The sequence below is a fragment of the Ptychodera flava genome, chromosome 13 (genome assembly GCF_041260155.1).
Source record: "Ptychodera flava strain L36383 chromosome 13, AS_Pfla_20210202, whole genome shotgun sequence".
NCBI classification, from domain to species: Eukaryota; Metazoa; Hemichordata; class Enteropneusta; family Ptychoderidae; genus Ptychodera; species Ptychodera flava.
Window position 1 is genome coordinate 20,326,372 of NC_091940.1, and position 6,582 is coordinate 20,332,953.

Here is a 6,582-nt window from a genome sequence, read left to right on the forward strand (position 1 = left end):
GCAGCTCACTGAATCGCATGCGCAACTGCAGTACGATAAGCATAGAATTTTTGACGGCATGGTCGCCTCCATTGTGTGCCCACGATTCTCGTCACCGCCCAGCTTCAATTGGTTTTACTTTGAGCAAGATTAGCAAGCAATAAAGTATTAAAACTCATAAAGTAACAGAAAATGAAATAAATTAAAAGGCATCGATACATTTCCCCTTTTCGTTTCGGATAAGCATATTACACCGTTCGATAGCATCAGCCGTGCACATGTTGCACGCTCGCCGGCAGCCGTTTTGTGTCAGTAGGGCCTAATGTGTCTTTGTATGAGTATGAGTCCTCGCTCTCATCGAGCTGCGCAAGACGAAGCAAGCGAGGCTGCAGAGGCTATTAACACATGTGACGAAGAGGAGTATCTGAAAAATATCTTCATGCATAACCCATCTACTACGAAAAGTGAAGTATTAGCATTAGAAACACAGCGCACTGTGTACGTTGTAGCATTTCGACGTGGTGTAGGAGTGGAAGCAGAAGCCGAGTTTAGACTTGACAAAAATACCGGAATATATATACCGTATATATATATATATATATATATACACACACACACACACCACACACACACACACACACACACACACACACATATATATATATATATATATATATATATATATATATATATATATATATATATATTAACACTGCAGCTAATGGAGCAGTAAGGCGTCACTTTGAAGTGTCTCCGAACATTGTTTTATGTCTCTTGGCTATATTTGTCATAATCGTAGGGTGTATTGCTGCTGCTCAGTAAGACAAGAGTCACGGGCTACAACAACTTTTCGCTATTGCTGTATGATGTGAAAATGAAAAATAAAGCCCGATACATAAGGAGTCCGCCCAGTTGGTCTCCGTCAGTTCGTCATCTAATCTGCACTGTACCAATATGGGGAAGTGGTTTGCAAATTATATTTGTACACCACCCCACTGCTCCCTCCTGGGCTTGAGAAGGGCATGGTTTTAGATTTTGACTTTAAAAAATCCTTCTAAGGACGAATGGACAGACGGACGGACGCACATTCACACCATGACGACATATATCGTGGCGACTTCGACAATGTCTAGGTCTCCTAACCAAGCTGTCCAAAAATAATGGCCTACACAACGATTTGAGATTTTCAAGGCCATTCCTCCGACCCTCAGGCAGAAAATAATGACAGCTGCCTTGCTACAATTTTGCCTTCGTACATACACCCCCTGCGGCTTCATGGGGACCGGATGTTTACCGATATTGCTGTTTTCACTATCAATATAAAGTCCTGACAGACTATGTTTAATCCTTTGCCGCCAAAATGAAAAAGACTGTAAACTAAATCAATCTGATTTGGCCAAAATAGGTATCAGTGCTCACAATTTGGACATGGCTGAATCTTATTGACGCCGATCTTATCAATGGCCAGGGCTTGTACTGCGCATGCGTGAAAACCCAAATCCCTCTAAAGCGAGTGAAAATCCTTACGCGCAGTTCGGCCTAGTTTGAGTGAGATAAATGCATCGGGAATTAAAAACATGATCAAAGTGAATACATTAGTCAACCAGATGTGATCTGAATATGCTCACGTGTTTTACAACAGGTTCATTAATAGTGGTGCGCTTCACAGAACAATCAGATATCTGTTATATCATTATATGTGGCAGGTTTCAGGTTTCGCACATTACTTTCAGATGAAATCACGAATTACAAAACTTTATTTAATATGCAAATTAGGTGTTTATTTACCTGATACTGCTCAATGCTTGATGGAACAATTAGATATCTATCAGATCAACATATGTAGGACGTTTGGACGTTTCATCAAATTTAATACAGTAATTTCGGAGTGATATCACTAATTACAAAGTTCATGAAATATGTAAATGAACCCTTAATTAACTTTAAACTACTAAATGCTTTACATCACAGTTAGATATCTTTTAGATGTCTACAGCAGATTTCATCAAATTTGGTTCATTTATTTTGGAGTTTTTTGACGAATTACAAAACTTAATAAAATATGGAAATGAGCTATTTATTAACTTGACACTGGCCAGTGCTTCTCAGTACAATTAGATATATATATCAGATCAATAGCTGTAGCAGGTTTCACCAAATTGGGTACAGTAATTTTAGAGTTATATACCTAATTACAAAGTTCATTAAATATGTAAATGAACCCTTAATTAACTTCACACTACTAGATGCTTTACAACACAGTCATATATCTGTCGGATCAGTATCTGCAGCAGATTTCATCAAATTCGGTGCATTTATTTTTGAGTTATATGACTAATTACAAAACTTCATAAAATATGCAAATGAGCTATTTATTAACTTGACACTGCCCAGTGCTTCTCTGTACAATTAGATATTTATCAGATCAATATCTGTAGCAGGTTTCACCAAATTGGGTGCCGTAATTTCAGAGTTACATACTTAATTACAAAGTTCATTAAATATGCAAATAAACCCTGAATTAATTTCACACTTCTAAATGCTTTTTACCACGGTTAGATATCTGTCAGCTTAGTATCTCCAGCAGATTTCATCAAATCTGGTGCAGTTATATTGGAGTTATATGACTAATTACAAAATATCATAAAAATATGCAAATGAGCTATTTATTGACTTGACACTGCCCAGTGCTTCTTATTATGATTAGATATATATCAGATCAATACTTGTTGCATGTATCATCAAATTTGGTGTAGGAATTTCGGAGTTATATCACTAATAACAAGAGTTCATTAAATATGCAAATGAGCAGAAAATTGACATGACACTCACAGTATCAACAAAATGTTCTGAAATTGCCATCTGTCAAAAGTTTCATGAAATTTTGTGAAGTATTTCCTGATATAAGTCGACACTGCCATTACCGTCTCCATAGCGAAACCATTATATGAAAAAAATGATATTTCATAACTTTGTTAATATGCAAGCCATACTGACCAAAATCTAATCAGTTCTTACATAGGGTACCTGTCTACAAAATCCGACTTGAGTCCGTTCAGGCGCTTTTGAGCTATCGTGTAAACAGACAGACAGACAGACATCGCTACGGCATTAGCTCACGTGTGTGAACACGTGAGCTAAAAATTACTCAAACAACAGATCAGTACTGAGGACATTACGATGTTCTACAACCTTATACCAAGATATGAATAAAATTGCATAAGACTAGAGGAAATGAAGTTCAACTGAAAAATTGGGATACCTTTGAGGTCAGGGACACCTTAGAGGTCTTATTAACAATCGTGTCATGGTCATTTATTGACAAAGCATCGAGTTAACCTAATGTAAGCAAGTAATGCAATCTTTGTCTATCAGAAAAGCCACACATTTTCGATGCTGACAAATCTTCGGTGTTAAGCTAACGCTCTGAGTTGGTTTCAAAATGTCACCACCAAAACAAAACATTATTTATCAAAGTTCAGCAACACCCCTAAACAATAATGTACGTCCCAATCATATGCTATACCATAGAGAGCTAAGGATCCTTTCAGTTGTGACTGTCTGAAGATTGCAGGATGAATGAAACTTAAGTAACAGATATTATTACTTGTATACATATCTGTGTGTGTGTGTGTGTGTGTGTGTGTGTGTGTATGTATGTATGTATGTATGTATGTATGTATGTATGTATGTAAACTCCTCTACCCTCAAAGAAATTTCACATAAAATAATGGATTGTTGTATACATGCATACATTAAGTTGTTCCAGAAGCTGGGCATGCACACATACATGCCTACACATATGCTGACTAATTTAAACATTTCCCCATGCTTCACATAACAGGAGGTGAAAAGCTATTGACAAAACTCGAAAGTCATTTTAGACACTTATCTATTACTGCAACAATCTCGCTTGAAAATCTTTGCAATCCAAAAGCTTGATAGTACAACAAAGATAGTACAAAAGATTGAGATATAATGATAAGTTTTTAACACTGGGTCGCTGTTGCATAGTGGAAGCCTGGAATCACAGGTATTTACTTGGCCATTTTATACTAGCAATACTTATAGGCAATTGCTGTAAACATAGCAACATCTTCATACAGCCATACATGTGACGGAAATGCAGCGTATGATATATTACTAAAATTGCTATAAAACTCGTTTGATCCAGATTCTTGCTGTAATTTAAAATCACAAGTTCATTTTGATTTTACTTTAGTACCCACATGTTTGTTCTTATCTGTTCAAAAATTTTCATTAATGTGGTGTTCAGAAACATTCTATGATCATCGCTGTAGATTGATAACTTATCGCCGATTTAATATGGCACTTTATTCCCAAATGCGTGCAACTGTTAAAAACAAATTCCAATAATTTCCAGAATCGCCTGACCAAATTTTTGATCCGACAATAATTTATTTGAAACAGATTGTGATTCGCAGAAAATTGCTTCTGATTAGTTTAAAGGCGAATGCTATGATGTATTTTCTCGAAAATTACAACTTTTTATCGGTTTTGAACCCTGATAAGAGTGTTGAGAAGGATATGTTGTCCTGAGACACGTGTGTTATTAATGTTCACGTGATGAGTATACCAACATATCTAATATCTAATATCTAACATTATAGCTGCGATTTTTATGCCTTATTTTCTTGATTTTATTTTCAAACCAAAGTTAGTTCATATAATGTGCTAGGTGAAGGACGTGTAGTGTCACTGCTCGCTGATTTGGACCATGCCTACATGTTTTAATAGCTTAAATGCTAAACAGGTTCGGCACTCGTAAAATGGCCCCACATGGAAAAGTACAAAATGCAATATTCGTGCACATACACATCGTGATCACCCAAGGAACAAATATCGATGCCATTTACTTGAAGGCACAATACACGATGGCCGACATTTTTGTTGTTGTAATCTCTGTCACATGATTACTTTTGGAAAATGGCGGGAAATCTAAAATAACGTTAAAAAGTTTGAATTTGTATGCCATTTTCGACACTTATGACAGTGTTATACACTTATTCAGTCTTCAATGTGTCTTATTCAAAGAAAACTCTTGGAAAACTGAGGATGTTTTGAGATCGGTTTATTACACATTGGCAGCAACTGTGGCTTTAAGCAGTCCGAAAACTACAGACAGGAAGAACAGATAATTGGCAAAGAAACAAACTTTAAGATATAGAATGTTAATAAAGTGTACCGTCTTTTCTATTATGGATCATTTTAAAATCGAAATTTTCTACGCAATGAAATGTCCCTTTTTCGAAAATGTTTATCCCTTGATGGATGCACTATCTCCAAGCATTAACATTTACACGACTTTTATTAATCTAAAAACATTTCATGTATGTTTCAACGGGGAATTTTCAACAACATATAGTTGTGATTACAATGTTAAACACAAAAGTTTTAATCTAGTATATTGCCATAGCAACAGACGATTTTTCGGTAAATTAATTTTCTGCTGAGATGTCGTACTTACATCGTATGTCACTAAATTTTGTAGTCCTCTGGTGAAAGTGATATATACCTGCGTCTCGACTCGATGACCATACAACATTGTCCCGCGTTAATATTAGCTCACGTCGGGAGCGTTGTTGCTCTCAAATTGTTCGAAAAATCTATTTAAATTAGTTAAGAGGTTTGTTTCCGTTAGTAACATTTCTTTATCTTTCTGTCACCGTAAAATGTGTACTTTTTGTTCCACGGTAGAATGGAATGGAAAATAGAAAAAAAATTTAAGAGTATATTTGCAAAAGGTATAAGTCGTTTGAAAGCCATGAGAAATAAAGGCAAGAGCCGAACACTATCCTCAACCTATTACTATTTCCACGTGCCAGACATCCCATCCTAGGTCAATAAGTCATTGGCTGAATCACAGTCCATCCAACGGGGACTGTGGCTGAATAAAAATATTCATACTAAATATCAGGGTTACAGACATACAGACAGATATGCACATCGTTACACTAACGCTCGTGAGGCATACTTCGATTCTGGCATTTGAAAAGAAGTGTACACCTTTTTCTTTGCTAAACTCGTTTATATCACTTCATCCCACACGATGTCTTCGCACGCCGACGGATGTTCTTCTCCTAGGGCAAGACAAGAATGGCAGCACGAAATTAATCAATCAATTAATAATACTACCGGTGTACAATGTGATACGTCAATCTAATCCGCATCTCCATACAAGGCAGGAATGTCTCAAATGTTCGCGCCATCTCATCATTAGATATGCATATTTCATGTCAGAAAAGCTGTTAGGACTAACGCAGCAGGAAAGCTGTCACGATGTCGAGTCGGACACGTGGCATCAATGGTCACCTACTTGAAAGGGTGTTTGTAGGCATGATTTTTATAGCGAATTTGCCCTTTTTGGTAACAGCAATTCAGAAATAAATTAAACCGATATTCATTTTGATTTTTTTTCGATGTCGTTTTATACAATAACTCTTAATGACGTCACGACTACAGCCTAAGGTTTATGTTCAACTTGTCAAGCTACAAGTGGAAAATAATGCTGCTGTATTTTGGAGACTCAGTGAATCTAACCAAAGCATCATACCGCCTTTTAGTGCTAAACGATAAGCGCTG